At 40.7% G+C, this 25,354-nt stretch overlaps 1 protein-coding gene across 2 annotated transcripts in view; it reads right to left on the bottom strand.

Moving 5' to 3' along the window:
• The window catches only part of PJA2 (praja ring finger ubiquitin ligase 2), a 32,915-nt gene extending 22,853 nt beyond the window's left edge, over nucleotides 1–10,062 (bottom strand). The window contains exon 1 of one of the 2 annotated variants that reach the window (XM_082074862.1): nucleotides 10,044–10,062. The gene's annotated coding sequence lies outside the window, so the exon portion shown is untranslated. The other variant, XM_082074861.1, reaches the window with a different exon arrangement.
• Nucleotides 10,063–25,354: the final 15,292 nt, after the last annotated feature.

Raw genomic sequence — 25,354 nt, forward strand, 5'->3', positions numbered from 1 at the left:
GCATTACTCCAGAAGTGTATGAATGCATTGGCTTTCAAATGGGTGAAACTTAGAAACAGCTCACACTCTTGAAACCCCGTCCCTTACCTGACTAATTCCGAACCATAATGAAAGCCTATCCTTTATCAACTCAGAAGTTGCATGTAAAAATATTCACATTATCTTTTAAACATTACTATCCAATATTCTTAATCTTTAACCAATATTCCACATCCCCTTCTTCCTGCAGGTATTGAAAGATTTCCAGGAGCAGATGAATTAAAAAGAAATTTGAATTTCAGTTTTCTAAGCACCATGGTTTGGGATGGTGGAGAGATTAGTCCATTTCAGTTAACAGAAGAAAGGCATAGAAAAATCCCCAAAAGGGAGATGAACATTTAAATAATTTAAAACAACATTTTACTGTCACAATTTCCCTCTCTTGCCACTGTGGGCAGATTAATGAAACATTTAAAGCATTTCAGTGTTATGTTTATAAGGTTCAAACTACATACAGTGGCAAATTAGCACTCATAACAATGCATATTCAGTTAGATCTCACCTTCACTATCTGGGATTTATCTAAACATCAGAAAGTCACAGTCTAATGCTGGCAGGCAGCTCACTCAGATAGGGGAGAGAGTCAGAAGCGTGAAAGTGAGAAAAATTCAGGGGTTGACATAAAGACAGTTCAATAATTTTTTTAAAGGGGAAAAAAAGAGCAAAAGAAATATAAGGAAAGAAAAAGAGTGACACAAAAAATGTTTAATCCCTCACCAGCAACCCACCAATGCCCACACAGGTCCGAAGTATCGACAGCCTCGCCAACCTGCCTTCCTGCCCTCCCTGGTTTATTGCCAACTGTGATGCCATATGGAACGGAATATTCCTTCAGTCAGTTGGGGCCAGCTGTATCTATCAGCTGTGTCCCCTCCCAGCTTTTTGTGCACCCCCAGCTTCCTCACTGGCGGAGCTGTGTGAGAAACAGAAAAGGCCTTGGCTCCGTTCAAGCCCTGCTCAGCAAGAACTAAAACATCCCTGTGCTATCAACACTGTGTTCAGCAGAAAAATCCAAAACATAGTCCCACACAAACTCCTATGAAGAAATTTAACTCTATCCCAGACAAAACAAATACACCACATCATAAGCAAACCCCAAACTTTTTCTAAAGGACCAGATATATTCACTGAAAAGTTCCTTCCGCAAAGTCTTAGGTTCAGCAGTGACTTTAGGTTGTTAAGATATTTGAGAACAGAGTGGTGATTATTTCCATAATCAATATCAGCTCAGCTACAGGTACACTGAAAAAATTGAATATGCTTCAGGGATGTATTTTTCAGGTATTAATTATTGGCTTTTCATTAGCCTTCCAGGTTATTTTGTAGTTTTCTTTGAGCTACAGATTCCCCTAAGTCAATGTTTTTACTTACTGTAATTCCTTCTCTTTGCTTGAAGGCAAAAGTGGCCTGTGGTCCAAGCTCAACAAGCTGGCAGCTGGCCTACCACTGAATTTGCTTTAAATGAAATGAAAATAAACTTTTTTTTACTTCTCAGATTACAGAAACTGATGATTTTGTTAATAACTGAAACAGCAGCAAGCTGTGCCTTCAAAAAAAACCAACCAGTTTAGGTCTCTGGAATCTCCATAGTGTAAAGCATCCTTTCAGCAAATATAAATAGGGTATTTTTTCCACTTTCCTAACTTTGGAAATATACACAGGCAGTTAAAGATATCTGAATACCTTTGTGAATAAAGAGAATGCTTATTGTGACCTCATCCACTTCAGTGACAAAAATGGTTCTGCATTTAGAACTATTCAGAGAGCTAATGAATACACTAATCAGAGCAAATTGCTATTTTGTGAACTTCAAAAAAAAGCACTGAGCTCTTCACACTTGTTATGTCACTCCAAACAAAACTCTTAAAAGTGTGCAAGCACACCTGGTGTCAACATGTTTATACTTACACTACTAGCCTGAACCTATTTCGATACAACCAGAATCAATGCTAGCAACAGTAAAACAGCAATAAAAGATGGTCTTACGACACAAAGTGTATACAGTACCAAAATAAGGTCCAGATACTTTTAAGACAGTTCACTCCTTCTCTGCCCTGTACTGTTTGCACACATGCTCCCCACAGGTTTGCAACTCCAGCAGCCAGACGAGAGGATGGGAACCAGACGGGTGCTCCCAGCAGCAGCAGGACTGGAAACCACAGCAGCAGCGCACTGACAGTCATCCGGTAACAGCAGGGAAGCGTGAAAGGTAGTGCATCCCCAGGGCTTGAAAGGGAGGGGAGGGACTTAGTTCCAGAGTGCACTTCCACTGATTTTTTTTCATGGGACAAATTCCTATTCTCCAAGGAACACCAAGTCAGATCAAAGAATAGTAAGAGATTGTACTATGGGAAGATAGAAGAAAAATGAGATCACCGAACAGATGCCATCTCCCAGATTTTTGGTAGCATTTTAATACGGGAAGCTTGGTGATAGTGTATGAAGCATATTATTAGTGCTTAAAATCTAAATGGTTAGTAACCAAAAATTTAGAGGACAGAAACTCTAAAATGCTGTTTCAGAAAAAAAAAAAAAAAAAAAAGCAGCTTTATCTTTCAACAGTAGAGATCTGAAGACAACTTTGAAATACAACTTTGAATGAACAACTTCATGTCTTTTTCCTCCTCTCCTTAGTGAGGAATACTATTTGTCTTACCTCAGTGACATACAATGCTTCAGTGGACACCCATCTGAATTGCATGAAAAGGTAATAAACAAATATATATATATATATATACACACACACACACATATATATATATATATATATATATATAAAAAAAACCAAAACACTACTAGCATCCACCTCCACACACATACTTTAAAAGGAAAGACCCCTAAAAACAAGATCATTGCAGAATACTCTGATACTGATCTGAGTTTTTTCCCACATACCAAAAGGGAATGGATGAACACCAGCTAGGTGACAACAGCTTCCTTCTACTTCCATGCTAAACAGTTTCCCTTTTTTATTTCTTGGAATTTTGAAGCTTTTGATGCATTTTGTGCCACAAATGCAAAACTGAGGTTCCGAAATGTTACAATCCATTAAGGCATACAATATAAATAGTTCCTGTATTTATCCAAGCATTAGTCAACATGCAGTCTAAAAGAGGCAAGTGGATTAGTATTTTGGATGTTGTCTGCATACTCCTAATTTCAATTAATTATCTCCTATAATCAGCATATACAATTCACAGCATTATACAAATTATGAAAAATTTTCCCAGACTTCAAAGAGAACAGGTGCTGGCACTATACAGACAATACTGAATTCAAGTATATGCAGGAAACTCTACATGATTGTTCTGAATGGATGCATTACATATATTAACAGGGTAATTAGTATTTAGTAAACCCATGAAGAAAAATAGAGACAGAAAATTGTTTCAAGTCCAGAACTCCTTTCACAAGTGGAGCCTAGTCATCACATCCCACGTAGAGGTGTCTCAGTGAGTTACTAAAAAACCACCATCTTGATACAGTTCCTTAGGAATCCTCCTAGAATTCAAGATCCTGCATGGTTGCTGTTACTTCATCCAGGCTGTTCCAACCAACGCTGGTGCACAGAATCCCTCTACACAGATGTCTGCCATTTGTTCACATCAGCCAAAGAGCCACGGTTAGGCAGGCTTGCTCTGATGCAGCTGCAGTTACAGCAGTTGGCTCTCAAGCTGTAAACTGGACTGCATGAACTTACTCGCCTTTATCAAATACCCTTCTTTGAAGGTCTAATTCTGTCTTCATTTTTTTTTTAAAGCTCAGCAGATACTTGCAGTAGCACAGCTGAGGCTGTAAAACCAAGCAAGATGTAAGCAGTCCAAGGCAGGAATCACAAAAATTCTGCTGCCAAAGCCCCTGCATCACTGATCTGTAACCATTTCAGCACTCATTTTTCACTGTCCTCTGATGATCTAGCGGCTCCAACATTATATTAAACTTCTGCATTACTTCCAGTTTATTTGCACTGACTTGCTCCAATTTTAGCCCAGATCTATTTACTTACTTACACAAAACTGTAAATAGTCTGAATGCATCACTTTTCGTCTTCCTTGACTTTGACTGAACCCTGGCTTTGGTCGGATATGTAAATCTGTCCTAACCAGCCGCCAGCTCTGGCTTACTACAATAATTGCTTTTTCAGTTTTTATCCTGATGAATAGCTTCAGCAGAGTTTCCACGCTAAATCTCAACTCAAGAGAGCAGGAAGATTAAGTAACAGAAGTATTAGAAGCTTTTAAAGATCAGGACAGTGTATGTGTCGTGTACTAACATTAAGAACAAGTCCCACCATCCCTTAGAAAGTTAGCATTATAACTTTAAGAATAAAAAGCCTAACTTTACCAGTAGCCCCTGTAGCAATGTGTTCTGTTAAAACAGAACACTATCACAGGCTGCTAATCATCAGCTGAACATTCTTACCTCTCCTTCCCCAACATCAAAAGTTTTCATATTCTAAATATATGTACTAAATTAAGGGCATGAAACTAATAATTTTTACTTACTGCTTTTCAGAAGACATCCAGAAATTCAGTCCTTTTTCTTAATAAAAGCTGTACTGGCAGTCCATCTCCTTCTCTCCCTCCCACTAAAAAAAACCAAAAAAGCACCAAAACCCCTCATATCTGTCCTCTCTTTTTCCTCTGCCTATGACTTTCACATTTTGCATTTCTATTTGAGTGCCAATTATAAACTTTCTGGAGGAGGAGGCATCTCTCTAGAGCTGAAAGACAGCAAACAGAAGCCAGTACTAAACAAAACACCAAATCTTTTCTATAGTTTAAGCAGACAAGGTTCACTTTTACCAGTGCAGATGTCCTCAACTTACTTTAACAAGTTAGAATAGGCACTTCCTCCCTGACAAACACAGCAAATTAGCAATGACAAGAGAATTCCAAGGTGGAAAGTCAGGTACGTGAAACTCTTACATGATGGAGATATCCGATTCAGCAAAACATCAGACCCAAAGATGTATTTTTGTCTTTCATCTTACAGAACTGCCTGTATTAAAGTTAACCAAAGCCACGTAATGAATCCTCACCCACCACAAAAAAGTAATGCAAGTAATTTTTTAGAAGTAGTTGTTTGGGTTTTTTTCCTGAAGAACAGCAAAAATGCATTGCTTTAAACTTTTACACTTTCACTTGCTTTAAACTTTCATAAGCAGAATTCTCTATCTTGGATACAAGGGTAACAAAAGCCTCTGATCCAACCAACAGACAGGAGAGCTCACCTGAAGTCAGTTGAGCCTTCAAGAATTTTAAGTTTTAGAAACAATGTGAAGTGATTCTAATATACCTGTGAAGAAAGTGAAATCATTCTCAAAAAGAAAAGCGCAGGATATTATTGTCAGGTAGAAATTAAAATCCGAGGAAGAAAACCAAAGGGGGAATAATTGGCAATGCGCAGCTAAGCAAAAGGGCAGCAGAGTATTATAGAGGACCACAAGTTACAAGTCCATATTTCCCTCTGTTTTGGCATACAACAACATATGGAGCTGCGTTAAAGGATATAAGAGAGGAAAAGTCACCCTTCTATCTTGACCAATGCTGTTTAAAATCAGACCTAGCTCTCTACAAACATTTTAAGTACCATAATTCAAAAAAGATCCATCTTAGATGGCAGCAAGGAAGACTTCCCTGACACTTGGGAACAACACAGGGAAATGACATACGGGTAACATTTCTACCACTAGGAATATCATACCAGTTAAACAGATTGCCTGGGGAGGCTGAAGAATCAGCAATGCTGATTCAAACAAACATCTAATGAAGAATCACTGTAAGAAAGGACAGGGAGAGAGGAAAAACATGAAAGGATAACTGTTTGAGGTCCCTACCAGACATTAATTATTTCTCTCAACTAGCCCTGCAGAATTTCAGATATTTATTCTGCTCCCAGGGCTAGAACCACAATCATACATAACTATGTAGGGTGAAGAGAAAAATCTATATGCTTTTTTTTCAAAACATGTGTTGTGTAGACTTAAATACGACCTAGAAGGTGACTCCCAATCACTGTTTGCTTGCTTTTACATAACTTAGAAGATAAATCACCACTTCTCTACCTATCAACTTCTCTATCACTTTTACATACTTTTTTCTTTAAAAAAAAATTGTAGGAGGTTATACAATTGATATGCTGTATGGAATTGCACCAGTTTTGCTGGGTGTGATACAAATACTTTGTAGTTTGTTTTTTTTTCACCTCCTTTGTAGTGAAAAGTGGTTGCTTTTAAATCTTGGAAATATATTACAGAACCATTACCTTTTTTATTGATGCAGATTCCTGACCCTAAGAACTGCTCAAAATCTTACACCATAATTTTTAAGCTGTCACACGTGATGAAGACACACCTGTTTAAGATAAAAAGCCAACTACAGAGACACTAAAGCAGAACACAGGTTTTGCTACTGTTTTAAAATAATTCAGGTTATGGAAACTTCCTTCCTGATGGTTTCAAACATTTCACCTCTGACAGTAAGGTAACAGGGTAGGACATTTCAGGATAACCAATTATCTCTAATCTTCTGAGTAATCATCCACAATCCACTTTCAGGATCAGAATTTTATATGTGTATTCTGGTTTTCTATAGTATCAACAAGTTGCATAATTTCATACTCAAATTAGTTATCACCTTGTATTTTCTTTTCACTGCTTAGCACCCAGCAGAGAGATATTACCAATTTTATAGCAATACATAAAAACCACAAGGCATTTTAGCATCTGAACAACTGCAAGCTTCAAGTCATGTTTTAATACGTGTAAGCATATACTAACAGGCACACACGTGAACCAGCTGGAATTCTCTTTGTTTCCACAGTCACATGTTTAGTTAACCTGAAAAGCTGTGTAAGAGCCTAGTATCAAAGCATGACACTTGATATTAATCAAATTTGGAAAGCTGTTTTAAAACTACACCGAATTATTAACACCATTGGCAGCGGAATTTCTAAAGATGTTTTTCCACCATGACACAAGACCCATTAGCAATTTACATGGCCAGTGATTCTGTCACCTTTGCACAGTATTGCACTCATTACTAAAAGGTCATTAATAATTATCTTCATTTCCCATATAAATAAGCTATAGTCCTGCTCCACAATATCAAAACTATAGCCAGACAGGTGTGGCCTACAAGAGAACCAAGGTTTTTGCAACACCTAGTATAATTTACACTTTGACAACTCAAATAGGTGCCCCTATATTAAATGTATACAGCATTACTCCAAGCACTTCAGGATGTTCCTGTGATAAACAGCATGAAGTATGTTTCATTCAACTTCAGACTATCAAATACACAAAGCTGAAGTTCCAAACACTGATGCAAAGTACCATCCTAAGCTAAGGTTAGTGCATCTTTTAAAGACATTCAAACTATCACTTCTCCATTGATGCTCTGAACAGGATGCCGAGGTTAGCTAGCATTCCCCTTCTCCAGAATTTTGGGTTCACCTATATTCATCCCACATTCAAAGTTGTTTCCATAACTTTGATATTGTTTCAAGGTATTATCTGAAGTTTTTAAATACATTTGCCAACTGAAAAGAATGCAAAGCAAACCTTTGGGATCTGCCGTAATACACAACTAAACATACAAGCAGATTACTGAGGTGTCATTATAACTCTGCAGTGGACTTTATCAGACTTACAGCCCTACCCATAAAAATGCAGGGGGATCATTAACATATCAGGGAATAAATTAACTAGAACAAATTTGCTCCCCATACTTTCTTTGTTCAAAACATTACTCAGGAATAGTAGGATAAACCTTCATTGAACTGTAAATTTTATGTTTGCAACTTCATTTGCATCCTCAACTCCAATTGCCTCAGATACCAAACACTACTTAAACTGCAAACTGCAAGCCAGGGACTGCCTGCCTTACAAATGTGTTGTCCTCAGTGCAATGGGATTCTGGCCTCTACTGCTGTAGAGCACAGTAATAATTTTTGTTTTATTGAAGCCTTCCTAAGAGACCAAGAATAGAAACAACCAACAAGTACTATGGACCACAAGGGAGATTACTATATAAAAATGGTAGCAATGCCAGTTTAAACTTTTGCTACAAATACCCATAACAGTATTTGCTGAATTCATCCAATACATCATATGTTTCATTTGCTATGCTAAACTGCTTTTCCAGAAGTAAATATTTTTATGGGAATAGCTAGGTTAACAAATGTCCTATTTTGGTGAGGCTTTTATCTGTCAAGGACTTTTGCACAATACCTACACTGCATTGCAATTCACTGAGTTGGCAAAAGAAATAAAAACATAGGTATATTTTGCAAAGTTCCCTGATCCTGCATTTTAGCGCAACTTCAAAATAATTATTATTCTGAACAACTTTTTCCAGACATTCTCCTTTCTTTAATGGCAGTTAAGAGCAGGAAATTGATTCTGTGCAAGTCTGAATCAGCTACAAATAAACGTTTTATCACATATATTTGCTTACACAAACTTAAATATGCATACTTCTCCTAAATGAAATTTACATCTATAAAGCACGTATTCTTCATGAGTCGTGCATTAACAGAGAATAACGGTCTGACAGCACTCTTTATTGCTACAGGACATAATTTATTTTTTTCTAGATACAGTGTAACAGAATTTTAAACAAAAATCATTCCTCTAAATCACTTAACTGTGTATACAAACAACTGCAAATCAAGAACCACACTGCAAAAACAGTGTCTGAACATGTCAAGGTATAGAAAAAGGAACTAAATGCAGTCTCTAAACTTTCAAACACATCCTATAAAGTACTCAACATCACAGTTATAATACCAACATTTTATACATTTTTACATCTTTGTGCACCATGCAGATTAAAATGCTGTAAAACAGATACATATTCTTCATAAAAGTGTTAATTCACCAGCAGTATGCAATCAAGCATCTGCAGTGCACAGTATCGTGAGAGACCCCAGTTTCACCAGTCACCACAGCTGAAGACAAGCGGTTCAAAAGAACCTACCAAAGGGGCAGCATCAAAGCACACACAGGAAACACCCACAGGGAGGCTGTCATCCAGGTGCAAAACCCATCTTGCACAGTGTTACTACAGGCCAATGCATTTTTGCTCATAAGAAAACGCATACTTTTGGCTGATGAACCTTAACAAATCTCCTCTGGATTCTGGGCCCAAGACACGTTCCTTCTGTCCCTGAATTTTAGGGTGTCTCTGCTCACAGCCACCTCTCCTCCAACAAACAGGTACTGTGAGTGCTTCATAACTGACTTCAAGGCAACTTTAGAGGAGAGCCTGCTCACACTAAGCTTTATTTCGTCTGAGGTAGCGCAGCAAACACCCAGGCCACCCAGCTGTGCTGCGCGCAGAGGCTGCCGTGCCGGACACGGCCACACCTGCCACGGCCAACGGCTCTCCGGCCTCAGCACCGCGCAGCAGGCTCTTCCCTCCGCCCCAGGACACCGAGTCACCGGCACGTGGCTGTGGCGTGTGCTCGTTAACAAACACACACAAAAAGCGGAAAAGCCTTTAACCGAAGGCCTGTCCGTGCCTGCTCTGCAGCCGCGTGCCCGGCCGGCCACCCCGCGCGCACCGGCGGCCTCTCACGCACAGGCACACGTCGGGCCGCCGAGACCCGCTGCGCGGCTCAGAGACGGCCGCGGAACTCCCTCGGCCTCTCTTTCGCCCACTGGCTGAGGCTCATATCCTCAGGCACAAGACTGCCGGGGCCGCCTCTGCGCCGGGCCAGGCCGCGCCCCATGAGCCTGTTCCTGACGGGAAGCCGCCGTTCCGCAGCCCAAGCGACCGCCCCGAAGGCTGAAGACGACCGCGGCGCGGCCCTGACTGGCTCCACTAACGCCCTCCCTCCCCAGCCAGCAGCCGCACGCAGAATCCCGGGTTTCAGCCAGGGCCGGGCCGGACTTGTCCCGAGCCACCGGACTGGGCCAGCCCGGGCCGGGCCGAGCCCCGCACCCACCCCTCGCGAGCCCAGCTCACCCGCCTCCCCGCAGCCGCCGCCTGCCAGCCTACCCGCGTCCGGCACTACAGCCAATCCTAGTCCCTTACAGCCGCCACCAGCGGCCAATACATAGACAGTGTGAAAAAGCAATGACCAATCCCGACGGGGGGGCGGGAACAGAGGCAGTGGGATTGCACCTGCTGCCCACGGAGGGGCGGAGTGGGGCGGGGCTCGAGCCTCGGTGAGGTGGAGGTATCTTCTCCGGGCAGGACCTGACACCTCTGGAGGGCTGTGCGGCCTGACTCCTGCCCGGGGACTGCCTAGCGAGCGTGGGGGTTGTGTAGCTACAACCTCCGGAGGTCGGGAGCTCGTCGCGGCCTCACCGACCGAGGTGAGCTCGGTGAGCTCCCGCGGCGGGAGCGCCGCTCACTTGCGCTTCTAGAGCCGTGCGAGGAGGGCGGACACCTCCGAGGGACAGGGCCTTGCCGGCCCTGAGGCCCCGGTGGCGACTATAGTGCCTTATGAACGCCCGTCGCCGTTGCTCACCTAGAGTGGTGTTCTTGCCCGGATTTCGTGTTTCTGGCCTTTATTCGTTGTCTGTTGATGAATAAATTACTGTTAGCCTTTTAATCTGTTGTTTAATCATGCAGAGTGAGTTCACTTCTGGGCCAGTCACTTTTATCTGAATTTCAAAGGAAATTTTGCTATTCAGAGGCAGGCAGAAAGCAATTTCAAGTTCTACTGCGGAGAAGCGTGGAAGAGTGGCACACAGTAGCACAAAGGTTTACACAAAACAGCAGGTGATATCCATTGTACTAAAGAGGGAGATAAGCAAAAAGACATATATTACAGAGGAAACAAAGACAGGGGCAGAGCAAGGGAAAAGAAAAAAAAATAATGGCCTCATGCCAGAACTACTGTGCTGTTTTGTGTGCATACAGAAAGCCGGAGGAGAAGCGCACAGCATACGGGATGAAGATAGGGCACAGACTGTGCGATACAAAAACGAGGCCAGAGAAAACATGCTGCACATTGTGTATAGTGATGAAGACCCCCCCATTTTTAAGTATTTTATGAAGTTTGAACATTTATTTTTATTAATACAATTAGTCATTCCTTAGGGAAATCTCTTTTTATCAACCTCATGTGGAATATGTCAACTAACATACACTTATATTGTTTGACACTCTTGACAACTTAAGTTTCTTTGTACCATTGCAATAATTCACAGATCCAGTTCACAAAAAAAAAAAGGTATTAGATGATGGTATTCTAGCCTGCTTCCATCTACAGCGAAAGTTTTTTAGTTGTCTAGTATTAACATGTTGGGTGCATTCTAAACATAACAATCAGGAATGAATAATTTATGAACATTAATATCTACCTGTTGAAACATGACAACCAAGGTTGAGAATAAACTTCATCCTCAAAGAAGAAAACAAGTGAACATGCACCTAGTAAAATGTGATTTCTGTGAATGTGTCCCATACTCCTGCCACCACTCCACCTGAAGTGGTGGAGGCTGAGGGGTCTGGAGCACAAGTCTGATGAGGAGCGGCTGAGGGAACTGGGGCTGTTTGGCCTGGAGAAAAGGAGGCTGAGGGGACACCTTATCGCTGTCTACAACTACCTGAAAGGAGGTTGTATCATGGAGGGTGTTGGTCTCTTCTTTCAAGTAGCAAGTGATAGGACAAGAGGAAATGGCCTCAAGTTGCACCAGGGGTGGTATAGATTGGATATTAGGAAATATGTATTCACAGTAAGGGTTGCCAGGCATTGGAACAGGCTGCTTGGGGAAGTGGTGGAGTCACCATCCCTGGAGGTGTTTAAAAGGTGTTTAGGCAAGGTTCTTAGGGACATGGTTTAGTGTTAGGTTATGGTTGGACTCTTGCAACCAAAATGATTCTACGATTCTATGTAGCTTTTCTGGATTTTAGTAAGGCTTTTGATACTGTTCCTCACAGCATCCTTCTGGACAAGTTGTCCAGCTGTGAGATAAGTGGGTTCACAGCACACTGGGTGAAGAACTGGCTGAAAGGCAGAGCTCAAAGGGTTGTAGCAAATGCGGCTACATCTGGCTGGTGAGCAGTCACCAACAGTGTTCCTCTGAGCTCAATTCTAGGGCCAGTTCTGTTCAGTATATTTATTAACAAACTGGATGAAGGAGTTGAATGCACCATTAGTAAGTCTGGTGATGATACTAAACTGGGAGGTGCTGTTGACTGTCTCACTGGACACGAAGCCTTGGAGGGTGACCTAGGTGGACTGAAGAACTGGGCAATCATTATTGGCATGGAATTTAACAAGAAATGCCAGATTCTGCCCATGGATGGATTAACACTGGGCACAAGTATGAACTGGGAGAGCAGTGTCTGGGGAGCAGCCCTGCAGAACAGGCCCTGGGGTGCTGGCTGACAGCAGCTCAGTGTGAGTCAGCAGTGTGTGCCCTGGCAGCCCAGAGGCAAACCCCATCCTGGGGGCATCAAACACAGCACAGCCACTGCTCAGAAGAGGGGACTGTCCCCTAGATTCGGCCTTGGTGCGGCCTCACCAAGAAGGCTGTGTGTGGTTCTGGGACCCACGATTCAAAGAAGATGTGAAGGTCCCTGAATGCCTCCAGAGGAGGGCAGCACAGCTGGTGGAAGGGCTGTTAAGACATGTCCTGTGAAGAGCAGCTGAGGACTCTGGGCTTGTCTAGTTTGGAGAAAAGGAGGCTGAGAGGTGACCTCATTGCTCTCTACAGCTTCCTGAGAAGGGCAAGTGGAGAGGGAGATGCTAGTCACTTCTCCCTGGGATCCAGTGACAGGACACCTGGGAATGGCTCAAAGCTGCACCAGGAAAGGTTTAGACTGGACATTAGGAAGCATTTATTTACTGAGAGGTTAGTCAAATACTGGAAGAGGCTTCCTAGAGAGGTGATTGGTGCCCCAAGCCTGACAGTGTTTAAGAGGCATTTGGGCAATGGCCTTAATAATATATTTTACCTTTTGGTCAGCCCTAAAGTGGTTAAGCAGTTGGACTAGATGATTATTGAAGATCCCTTCCAACTGAAATAGTCTATATTCTATTCTATTCTATTCTATTCTATTCTATTCTATTCTATTCTATTCTAGGGTTCTTTCCTTCTGTCATTTTTTTTTTCTAAAAACAGCTAGTGTTTAAAACTATTAGAAAGGAGTACTGAAAGGCATGGAGGCAGACAGAGGGACAAAAAAGCCAAACTCAGATACTTTGAGGCAATGATGTGAGTTACTCAAGAAGATCAAGATATCCTAGTGTTCATAGACTAGCTCTGCAATCTATAGAGCTTAAATCCCTCAGCAGCAGAGGATACAGCTCTTCAAGTCAGGCTTATACTGAAAATCATACTCTTATGGAACCTAGCTCACACACCCACAGACTGGCATAAAAGGGAACAGGAGAAATTAGGTACCAAAGGTTAAAATTAGCCTCTGTGAATACTCTTCATGGTGCATCACCCCATCACTCCATGGAAATACAAAAAATTTTGCCTGAAAATGTCAGTCTAAATAAAAGAATACTACTACTATGAAAACATCTTGAGTTTGTATCCTCAGCTGGGAGCAAGACTGAATTCTTCCTGGAGGCTTGCTTTGCTTATTGATGATTGTACTCCACTAAAGACATAATTCAAAAGTCCAGGAAGTCTAACAGTTTCTTTCTAATGAATTTTAAATGGTTGCATAAGATACCTCCATATCACTGATACATCCACGCTGTTATTCATATTGTATTCAAAAGAGTAAGTAAACACACAGAAAGATTTTTCATGTAAATGAATTGTTTGTAACATTAAGAACAAGTATGTACCAGTATACAAGATATACTTTGCAGTTTATATAGATAATGTCAACATCTAGGTTTACATTTAGGTTTACAATTATAGTATAAATGAAAAATATAAATATATAGTATATAGTATAAATTAAAAATAGTATAGTATAGTATAGTATAGTATAGTATAGTATAGTATAGTATAGTATAGTATAGTATAGTATAGTATAGTAGAAATTAAAAATACATACCAACACCTATGGAAAGGTTATAAATCTATGTTCAGAATTTGAGATTTTAAAGTATTTTTAACTGATTAAGAAAATTATTTCAGCATGACTGGATTATTCCCTACCTTTGTACTTCAGAGTGCTTCCCCAGTTTGATTCCTGCCACTATTGCAAAGAAGATTTTAAAAGATTTAAGTTTTTTCTTGATTCATTATGGCAATTTCTATGTAACAAAACACTTCTTTCTGTATTAAAAGCAATGAAACAGTACTGCAGATAAACAAATATTTAAAACTAGCTTAGTAAAAATAATTTCTCCTTCTTATAGCTAACGTCACTTACTATTCCTTGCATGGCAGTAAGATCCAGCCCACTGAGCTTCTAAACAGGACATCTATTATTTCAGACATTTTTACATCTCCAAAACCAAACCAAAATTAAAAAGGTAACAAATGGTATATTATTTTATTCTGGGTTACATTGTGTAGATAATCTACTTGGGTGATAAAACACAACTATAATATGTAAAGAACTTGCTCTTATAGTCTGAAATTGGGCTGAATAATGAAACCAGTTATTAAAGAATAAGAATATTTAAATGATTGCTTTATTGGTGAGATCTGGTTGTTATTCGTAGCAATTACCAACTGATTAATAAATCTATATTTGATATTGCAGTTATTTCGAACAGAATAGAATAGAGCAGAGCAGTTCAGTTGGAAGAGACCTACAACAATTATCTGGTCTGACTGCCTGACCTCTCCACAGGGCATTGTCCAAATAACTCTTAAACACTGACAGGCCTGGAGCATCAACCACCTCTCTAGGAAGCCTGTTTCAATGTTATGCTGACATTTCCCATACACTATGTATTAATGATTCAGCCATGTTTTTACAGCTCAGGCCTCCTAAAGTACCTCAAGTTATGGGTTAGCAAGAACAGAGCTCTGCAGAATAACTCACAGTAGTAAATTAAATCCTAACTACCAAAAAATTAGCAGGGCAACCAAAACATATCTAAGATTTTTTAAAGAGACTGAATCCACTCTACTTGTATTTGTATCTCATGATAATGAACCAAGATATACCCAGGCTGTAAAGCATTAACAAAGTACTGCATGCAATCTTTCTATGTCCTAAAGTACTCTCTAAATAAAAATAATTTAAAGTTAATTTCCTAGGAAGGTCTCTGATGATTTCACCTCCTTCAGCAATGATACATTGAATCAGAAAATGATTAGATCCTAGCAAACAGCTCTGTATTCAACAATAACAACAAGAAGCAAAAACAAAACAAAATCGCCACCATGAAATTCCATGAAAAACTGCCACACGAACAGGTACTGTACTAATCATAACTACAGACCTGAGACTCTCCTAATCAATATACAAGCATAATTCCTGTTCATTCATCAACCAGTACAGTGTAGGATTAAAATTTGAAGGACTTTAGTCAGGAAGACATTCTTTGTCAGGAAAGCATTCAAACATATGCATGAAGGCCTACGCACAAAACAAGTCAAAGGCTGCTAACTCCGTAGATTCTTGTTTTTCTTACACTTGTCGTTCCGGCAACCTCTTCCTGCACCTCCTCCCTAAATTGCAGCATGTTTAAACAGAAGCATTCCACCTTTTCTGTCCTGGGAAAAAAAAAAAAAGGCATTAAAAGACAACTAATTACTTTTACACTAGATCGTCATCTACTGTAGCAGCTCCAGCTGTTGTTTTGAACTTGCTACATCCTAGGCATGCAACACACTTTCAAACTGGGCATGAAAGATCAAACAAAACGGGTGATATAAAAACCCGTAGCTGGGCAAGACTGATCCCCTCTACCAAACTTCTTAGGTGTGTAATTGTGATATTGTAACACAGTAAAATGGTGACACTGCATCCTGTAAGCATACTAAGAGAAATGGATGATTGGTTTTGTCAGCTTAAAAAATATCAAAGTGATACTAGGATTATATAGCAAAATGTTTCCGTAACTAGTTTTAAGAGTTTGCACTTCTGGCCACTTATAGTAAGCTAACCAGCTTAACTGGAAAGGCCTAACCATTGTTCTAAAATGGTTAATTTTTGCTCTTCAGACTACAATTACAAAATATTTCTGATACAAAAGCTCAGAATAGCTGAAGTAATTTTGTCAGTGTTCTCTGGACCTGACTGAAGTACACAGTGTGTCTATGCATGTGTGTTATGTATCCAGATCTTGGCACAAAGTCCAGTTTGTCACAGTTGTGACACCTCTTCTGGTGTTTAGTTGGCAGAATGAAGAAGTTCAGCTGTCTGAGTCCAAGCTGGGCTCTTTCACCAGTGCAGTGAAGAAAGCTGGAAGCAAGGGCTTGCCCCTCCTTTCTCATGGGGCTGTTCCAGATGTGGCTTTACCGCTGGGCCACAGCTGTTCAACAGCTGGTCTGCACCGAGTCCCAGACCTCCCCCAATCTGACCCTGACCCAAACAAGCCTGACTCAGCACTACGGCTTTGCCGGGTCAACACTGGGCTGTGTTTGACTGTCGTCATCATCTCTGGCCCTGATCCTGACACCTGCAACATTGTCAGTGAGGCAACTGCTCCCATCTGACTTGCTGTCACACTTGGCTCCTGGCTTGCCTTCTTTTGCAGAGTAGCCAGGCCTTGCTGCACCTTGATGCAATTTTGGTATGCTGTTTTGACAAAAAGAAACAACTTTAGAAATGAAGGCTAACAAGTGTTTGTTTCTTGAGAGAGAGATCTCAAAGCATTAGAGATAAGTAATGAGTTTAATCCGTTAGGAGCTAGATAAGTTAAGAGGTCTGCTATGTTATCATACTTGGTATCATGGTAATGATTAAATTCAAAAATAAATCCTGGCCTAGTCAAAGACACAAATTTTTTGAAAGCTTGTCAAAAGCTTAATAAATGTGTCTTCTGAATTTGCACAGTGCAAGGATTTCTGCTGCTCTGAGAAGATAAAGATTACCCTTCCCAAGCTCAGAGATGATAAAAATCACCTTTCTTGAGCAGTGGCAAGGGAAAATGCAACAGTGTCTCAGGATCTCCAGCTCACAGCCTGGCATTTTAGCTTAAATCATCATGGAAAGGGAGTTTGTCTTAGCCCATTGGTGATCTGGCAGATATATTTGTAAGTATTGAACCAAATTCTGCTTTCAGGCACAGAGATGCAGGTTCAAGAAGGGACAGTGTTGATGCATTTTTACTTCTGACTGCATTTCTGGCAAAGACAGTAGGATCCTGGGGGTTGTATTTGTGCAACTGACAGTAAAGTTTGGGCTACTGTGTTTATTTCCAAGTTCCAAATGATTCTTTCAGCTTTTTTACTGACACCCTTGAGTACAAAACTACTCAAGACACTCCTTTACCCTTCTTGAGAGAAGGCAGATCTAATGTGTTGAGGCACTCTTTCCTTTAGTAGGTGCTATGGTAGAAGAACTTGATCCTAAAATGGAAAAATGCGTATGAGTTGTATAGCTGCTGCAAGCATGTCTTTCACACCCCTTTATGTAATAGTTGTTCAGAATCTGCTTTAAAAAAAAAAAGTATTACTTTGAAAACTGTCTGCTTTTTTTGTAAGGTTGTATGTATTTGTGTCAGCAGAGCATTGCTTTGCTTTTTTTTTTTTCTTGATAGGGTGAACTGAGTTTTTGTCCATCTTCAGCTGCTGAAGTTAAAGAATCCTTGGCCAGTACAGTGCACCACTCTGTAGGGCTTTGAATCTATTTTTCACTACTTCAGCATTTTTCTCCTTACTGAATCTGAGTACTGTAAAGAACTTTTTAAGTATGTCCATGATCATATGTACCGCAACAGGTCCTGGCTTAACAAAGGGGGATAAGCCTATTTTAGATGATAATTAAACCAATGACAATCTTACCTGTAGATACTGTGGTTAAGATTTTCGAACAGGCTTAAGATTGGGATGTCAGTCCCTTCACCACCAAAATAGTTAGCTTACACTTAATTGATTTGTGTCTCTCATACCTTTTAGTGTGCGGTTTTTCTCAGACTCAAGACTGTCCGAATATTTACAAGCCATTCTGTGCAGGTAGTGCTATAGTGTGTTTTCATGTGTACGGCTAAGGAGGAATTTAGGTGTCTGCTTCTACATACCCACCCTGTAATTATGTAGCCTCTGCTTGTACCACCCCAGAGAAACTACGACAACTGCCTAACACTGATAACATTGCTGCACAGAAAATACCACAAGGTCCTCCCTCCTTAATACTGCATAGCAGAAATGTGTTGGATACGGTGGCTGAAGTTGCAGACAAAGTCTGCACTTGTTTTGGAAGCAGAATTTTTTATCATTTTAATTAACGTAAGTCTAAGAAAAGCAAATATTGTTGTAATGGAAACTAATTTATAAAAAGGGTAGAATCTGCAAATGTCAGATATAGCTTCATCAGAAAGTTAACTGATCCAAAACTGATGGTGCTTACCTATTAGAAAATTAAAATATTCAAATTCCATGGTTAAATATGTTATATCTGCAGTTTATTTCCTCATTAATTTGATTATATTTCTGTCTGCCTCAGAGTTTTTTCAGCTTCTAGGTGTTTCAAAGGCAGTGAGTAGGACAGACTTCACTGTGAAAACAGCAGTACAGTCCACTCCATGTGGAATAACTCCCATGTTTGTTCAGCATCAGTTCTTACAGCCACTGGAGACCAGACCCGTCAATTCTTCTCTTTATGGAACAACTGATCTAAAAATGATGCAAACAACATAATTAACAGAGGGGCTGAAAATTCAGAATGTGACTTTCCAAATTAAATAGGATGGCATAATTCATTTCCTAGAGATTGATTTTTCACCAACCAGAATCTGTCTAGGAGTTATTATAGGAATTATCTTGCTACTTATGTTAATTTTGTTTCAGTAACAACACCGGTAAGATTTTATTGATGTAACTAGCAAGCCAGATGGCAATTTTGCAAAATCTTGGAGAAAAAAGCGATTGATTTTAATAGAGTCCATTGTGTAGGACAACTTGAAAATATTAAACCGAATATACATATTGGCATATTTCCAATCAAGCCACCTTGTTATGTTTGTTGATAATCTACGATACTATTGATTGCTAGATAATTCACTATACTTCAGAAACTGCCGGCTGTGTTCATATCTTTTATGTGTAAAACATCAGGAGGCTGTTGGCAGAATCTGAAAGTTCAGCATAACTTCTGCAGCCCTCACAGATCATACAGTGAAAGCCAAGTCTATTTTGTTTTTTCCATTACATGCTTCAAGCTAATTTTTTTCCTGGCAAAGGAAGTAGGATATATACATAGCCTGAATTTTCTTTATTTATTGAGTTCATAATCTTCCCTGGCCAGTCAGATTGCTTATTCAAACTAAGCCAGTAAATAAGGATACAAACCACAGTTATCTCACTTAAAACAATTGCTGTAACATGCAAAATTATGCTCAACTTCCTATATCTTTTTTACTGCTCTGTACACTTTCAAATAAAATGTGTTGGTTTACAATACAATTCTTTCACAAAACCGTGAAAGAATGCTTTCACTGCAATGACATCTCATCTAATTTCAAAGGAGAGCAGTCTACCAACAACCATTCTACCTTTATAAGCATATAAGTTCAGATATTTTCCACCTACCATGTATATAGGAATGGAATAGTTACCAGTCAGCTCTGGTTAAGAAGCTGCACCACAGGACAGATTTGAAGAGACAGCATTCAGGTCTGTGTACCTCAGAGATAACATTAAGGAATGAGATCCAATACTACTGTCCATGTGTAAATCAGAATAGAAAGTAAATATGGTGGTACTAGCCTGGCTATCTGCCTTCAGAAAAAGGCCTTAGGGAGAAACTAAACAACAAATCACATAAAAGGCTGTCTTCCTGAATTTCCCAAGTCTTATTTCTTATGTTAAAATAAATAATGGAAAGTATTGCAACATTATTATATGTAGATAATTTACAGATTTTAGAAACTCATTGTTCAAAGTGAACATAGAAGAAAAATAAAGCCCATTACTACAAACAGTGTCAGAATAAAATAAAATTATGTTTCTCACAACATTTGCAGATCTCAACAATTACATTTGAAGAGTCATACACTGGAGCAGAAGTTCTTGAAAGACCCTGGTGATCTACTCTGCCTGCAAAAACTCTTTTAATGTCCTTTCAGCAAAACATTATACAGCTAAAAAAATGAGTGAGTGAGTGACTGAAGATTGTGAATGATTTGCAAACCAGTGTATATTTCTGGCTTTTAGGGGTTTTATTATACAAAATTTTAAAATTATACTCTGTGCTTTTGAAAGAGGAAAAAAATAAACTCTGATTTCCAAAATGGAATTTCACCGTTTCACTTTATGAAACCGTCACCTTATCTATTAATTTCTAAATGCATTTTTTTTTCCTGAGTGTAGACATTTCTGTGGAGCTATTCATTCTGAAAAACTGGTATTTTAAAAACAAAGATAATTTTCAGGCATCTCTGATCTGGAAATGTATACAAAGCTGGAGTACTTCATTAGTATGTATGAATTTGCAGACAACAAAGCACAATGTGAATACTTCTTATCTATTATTATCTGTTTTATGTTTTCTGTGGTTTCAGACAAAACATAACTGTTTTGTCAGTTATGTCAGCCCTGAAGAGCTTGCAGCCTGAAGGTACTGAGCCAAGGGAAGAAAATTCTCACAGTACAACAGAAGAACATCAGCTGATGGCTGGTCATATATGTTCAATATGAAGTTTTAGAAAGTGAAGGATATTTTTCAAATAATTCAGTATGCAGTGTATTAGTACAACTTGTCACAAATGGTCAGCTAGCCTCCTGCAGACTTCAGTTCAGACAGCAGCCAAATGTTATGCCAAAAGGCTATCCCGCCGCTTCCTTATAGTGTAGATCTGTAGAGGATCCAGGGGTGAATTGCACTGCTGCCTAATGGGCCTGTTAGCCAGCTTTGTCAAGGTTTCCAGCAGAGCCTCCATATGCATTTTAGCCCTGCCATTTACAAGAAGAAAAGTTACTAATAGAGGATAACTTTAAGTATCTTGTACAGCCTACAGGCTATCATGATGCTCCAAAGCATCCAGCTATTAAATGAGACAAAACCATGAGGTTTTGGTCATAGATGAAGATGCTCAGCAGTAGATCAAGGTCTTAGGACTTGAGCTGCAGGGATGCGGGGGCAACACCTGCTGGCTGCCCCCAAAATCAGTTCTCAGGGGAAGCAGCTGCAGCCAGTGTAAAATGGTTAACATCTCCAGCTCCAGAAGAAATCAACCACATCTGGCCAGCATTGCCTGGGTGCAGCCTCAGAAGGCTGGCCAGTGTGCCGAGCTGCAGGAGGTGAGGCAGCCCCTGTTGGGCTCCCAGGTGCTGTGCTGGCAGCAAGCACCTGAGCAGGTGAATTTACCACCAGCTTTGGTGCCTCCACCTTGCCCGGCAGTTCTTTTCAAGGATATTTTTTCCTCTCTGAGCTTCATCCTGTTGGTTACTCCCGAAACCCTGGCCCCAGAGAGCTGCAGAGCGCCCTGCGGGGATGGGCAGCCTTTGCACTGGCAGGTGAGGTGGCCAAGCTCGGGCATGGAAGGCCCGGGCTGCGGTATGGATGTGCGTCGCCTCGGGAGGGGCGCTCAGCGAGGAAATGAAAAGCCAGCCATGGATGGGAACGTTGGCAGCAGCTTTATATTTGCACTTAACGACCTTTGGTTCCCCTCGGTGGTCCCGCGCCCGCTGCCGCTGTGGGCCGGCAGGTGGCGCCGCGCCGCTGCTGTGCGGCCCCACGCGGGGCGGCAGGGGCCGTGGGCGAGCGGGCGGCCCTGGAGAGGCGGCCTCGGCCTGCGGCTGCCTCGGCCTGCCGCAGTGAGAGAGCGGGCGAAACTCATCCTCACTCCGGCAGGCGCGACGGCAACAACCCACGGCGGGCTCGCCTCGCCGGAAACCCCGGTGACGCCCCCGGGCTCGGGCGCCATGTTGGGAGCGCGGAGGAAGGGGCAGGAACGGGCGCGGCTGCCCTGTGACCGGCGGGGCCTGCGGAGCGGGCGGGAACATCTTCAGCCTGTCGGGGCACCGCGCCTGGTAGCAGCAGCGCTTACTACGGAAGGTTTTCTAAAAGATGCAGAACTCTTGTTAGTAGGAAAGAGAAAAAGGGGGGTGATTCAGGAGCTCTGCAGTACTGGGGTATTTATAAACAAGATTTTTAAATAACTAATCACTTTCTTTTATAAGGAGCCATTAATTTGTATCAGTTTGTTCTTTCAGGAGTGAAACTTTTCCTTGCTATCATACAATCCCTGGTGTATTTTTACAAGTACTGATTCTGATGCGATGCCAGGAAAAATAAGCTATTAATGAAGGAAATTCTGTTCTGGGCTTCAACTTTGAAGGACATCATGTCCTTCTGTACAGGGACACTGTACAGAAGTAGAAAAGCAGCAAAGGTGTGGGGAGGCTCTGGCAGCGGTGCAGTTACGAGCATTTCTGTGAACTTTGGTACTGTGGTATGGTGTTTATTTTTGATATTTACCAGTTTAATTTCTTCAGGGGTAGGATTTGGGAAATATAATTTAATCCATTTTTTTCAGAATGTGAAAAGTATCCAAAGCATCATGATACAAATATTTTAATATGCTGCAGTTTCATGACACTACAGTGATTTAGCTGACTTTTTTTTTTTTTTGTCCAGAGAGGATAGGAATACTGTATCATGTACTACGTCACAGCATAAAGAGGATTACACATACAGATTACAGCTGTTAGTGTACCACAGAAATATCTAACACAAGCAGTTTATATGAATATCAGTGTCACAGTTTAACTCCAGCTAGCAATCAAAATCACAGTAGCCACTCACTCCCCTCCACCGACCCCCAAACAGGGCAGAAAATTGAAGGAACTCATGGGTTGAGATAAAAACAGTTTAACAAAGTAATAATACTAATATGCTACTACTACTATATATAAAATGGAAAATAGAATATAAAATAAAAGATGCTCAATGCAATTCTTCATGAACTCTCTCTGCACCGAGCAGCCATTCCTGGGAAGAGAGGACCCAGGTCCTGAACAGCTAATCCTGGGGAGAAAGAGAAAAAAAGACCAAAAGAGTGGAAAGGCCTAGAGGCCACTGCAAAACAGCAGAACAGCAAGAGGCTTAACTAAAGGAACTCCGGAAAGGGACTCAGCTGGAACAGAGTATAACCAGAACGGGTCTACCGAGCTGGAAAACCTGCCTCTCGTTAAATACAAAGCATGATGCTAATGGCATGGAATATTCACACTGATCAGCCTGGATGTCAGTCCAGGTCTGTCACCTCTGTGGCCCCCTTTCTAGCTGCTTCACACCTGCACATAGAAGGACCAGAAAGACCTTGGCTCCCAGACAAAGGCTAAGATATCGGTAAGTTCTTACACTCTCTTCATTCCAACTCAAAAATACTGGGAAGTTACTTGAAGAAAAACATTAATTCTGTCCCAGGATGCTATCTTATTATTCCCAAACTAAATCCAAATGACTGTGCTAGCTGTGAAAAAGAAAAATTTCTAACTGCATGAAGAAAATAAATTTTATTTCAGTCAAGCTAGCACAATCAGAATTAGAACTGCTGTTGAACTGTTTGGATAATTATCTGGCTATCATAGGGGTCATGTGTGCAAAAACTGCAACATGGAAAGGAAGTCCATGAAATGTTTGGCTGCATGGATATGTATACTGCTGAGCTAGCAAAGACAGTAACAATAGTGCATGATGTCACTCCTTATCTCTGAGGCTTTTGCCATAATCCACCATTGCAGCTGCTGTGGGATCTGGCCATATGGTTAACACCCGTAAAGGCAACAGTCCATAAGGTCAACAGACATATGGCTGACAGGCCAAGAAGTTAATATGCTGAGAATTCTGTAAACTGGGAAGCTGGAAATAAATACCCGATGTACTCAAGTAGGGAGAAAGTCTCTTTTAGAAAGACTGGTGAGCAGTTTATTTAAAAAATATTTTTGCGTGGTAGTTCTTTTAATGCAGAGCAAAGTTTGTATGGTATTCTTCAGCTGAGTAAATGTCATTAAAGCAACAGCACAACTTCAGTCTTCTAAAAAGTGAGAGCAAGCTAGAAATCATTTGTGTGTCAGTAGAACTTTAACTCTTCTGTAAATGCTTATGCTGTTTCTGCCTTTCTGTCTTACAGACTTCTGAATTTGACTTAGCACAATGCAAACATTTGGTGGAAATATCTGTATTCAGAAGTGTGGACACTACTGTGTGAAATAGGAGCTTAGACACTAACATTAGGTATTACTTCAGAAAAAAATTAACTCTGCCATTCTGTTTCAATGCTCAAAATATATTTTTAAACTAGAGATAGGTTGTTAAACCCAGAGGCTGTTAAATAATACTGGCATCTGATTAATAGTAATTCTCGCAGTTATAGGCTACATCTGCAGTTAGTGGGTACTGTGTGTAGTTGTCAAAATTTCTTTGGTGTTTCCTGCTGGCTGGTGTGCTGACCTCATTTGGAAATAACACGAGAAGATGCTAAAGATGCTGTATTACAATACTAAGGAGAACTCTGAGAAGACTGCTACCTGCTTATTTGTCTTTGACTTCCCTCAGAGCAATGAAGTCCTGAATCCCAAACTATGCTTCTTTTACCACCGTCAGCACATGTTTCCATTGAGTGCACTGTCCAACAGTGTTGAAATCTTCTGGCCTGTTTGTCTTTACATTCCCTTTAGTTCTCTTTTGTCATCCTTGTAACTCCTCTATCAACTGCTTATGTGTAGAACTCTGCAACTAATCTTACTGCTCGGACTAAGAATAGAAACAGATCACTTTGAAATGACTCCTCAGACCTTTCAGAATCCAGTTCAAAACTAACTTTTATGTCTACCATTGGTTCTGTTTATTCTTTTTTAACCTGCTTCCTTTCTTTTTTCCTTTGCAGACTGTGCAAGCTGTTAACGTCAGCGTTTTCTTCTCTGAGTTTCCTGCCATCTGGATCTTGGTAACTTCCCATCTTCATTCAAGCTGTATTGTATGCCATATCTCCTTTTCCTGTGTCAGTGCCACTAATTGCTCTTTCTCCCTCAGTTCTGTCTGATAGAATTATTAATTCACTAAATTATATTTTTATATGGTTTCTGAAATATATACCTTGTACTAGCTTTCATTACTATATTCAGTGTGTAGTGTTTTCTTCTTACAGATGATAGGCTGAAAGAGAGTCAAAGGAAGTTAATTGCAAGCAGCTAGAGCTGAGGAATGGTTTACCAAAATGGCTGACAGATAACTTGCACTGTACTCTGTTTTATTTCATAGTTACCAAAGCTCTTCCATACCATCCACATCTTCCAAATGTTGGTCTTGCTACTGGGAGC

Source organism: Streptopelia decaocto (genome assembly GCF_964273445.1).
Source record: "Streptopelia decaocto genome assembly, chromosome: Z".
Classification (NCBI taxonomy): domain Eukaryota; kingdom Metazoa; phylum Chordata; class Aves; order Columbiformes; family Columbidae; genus Streptopelia; species Streptopelia decaocto.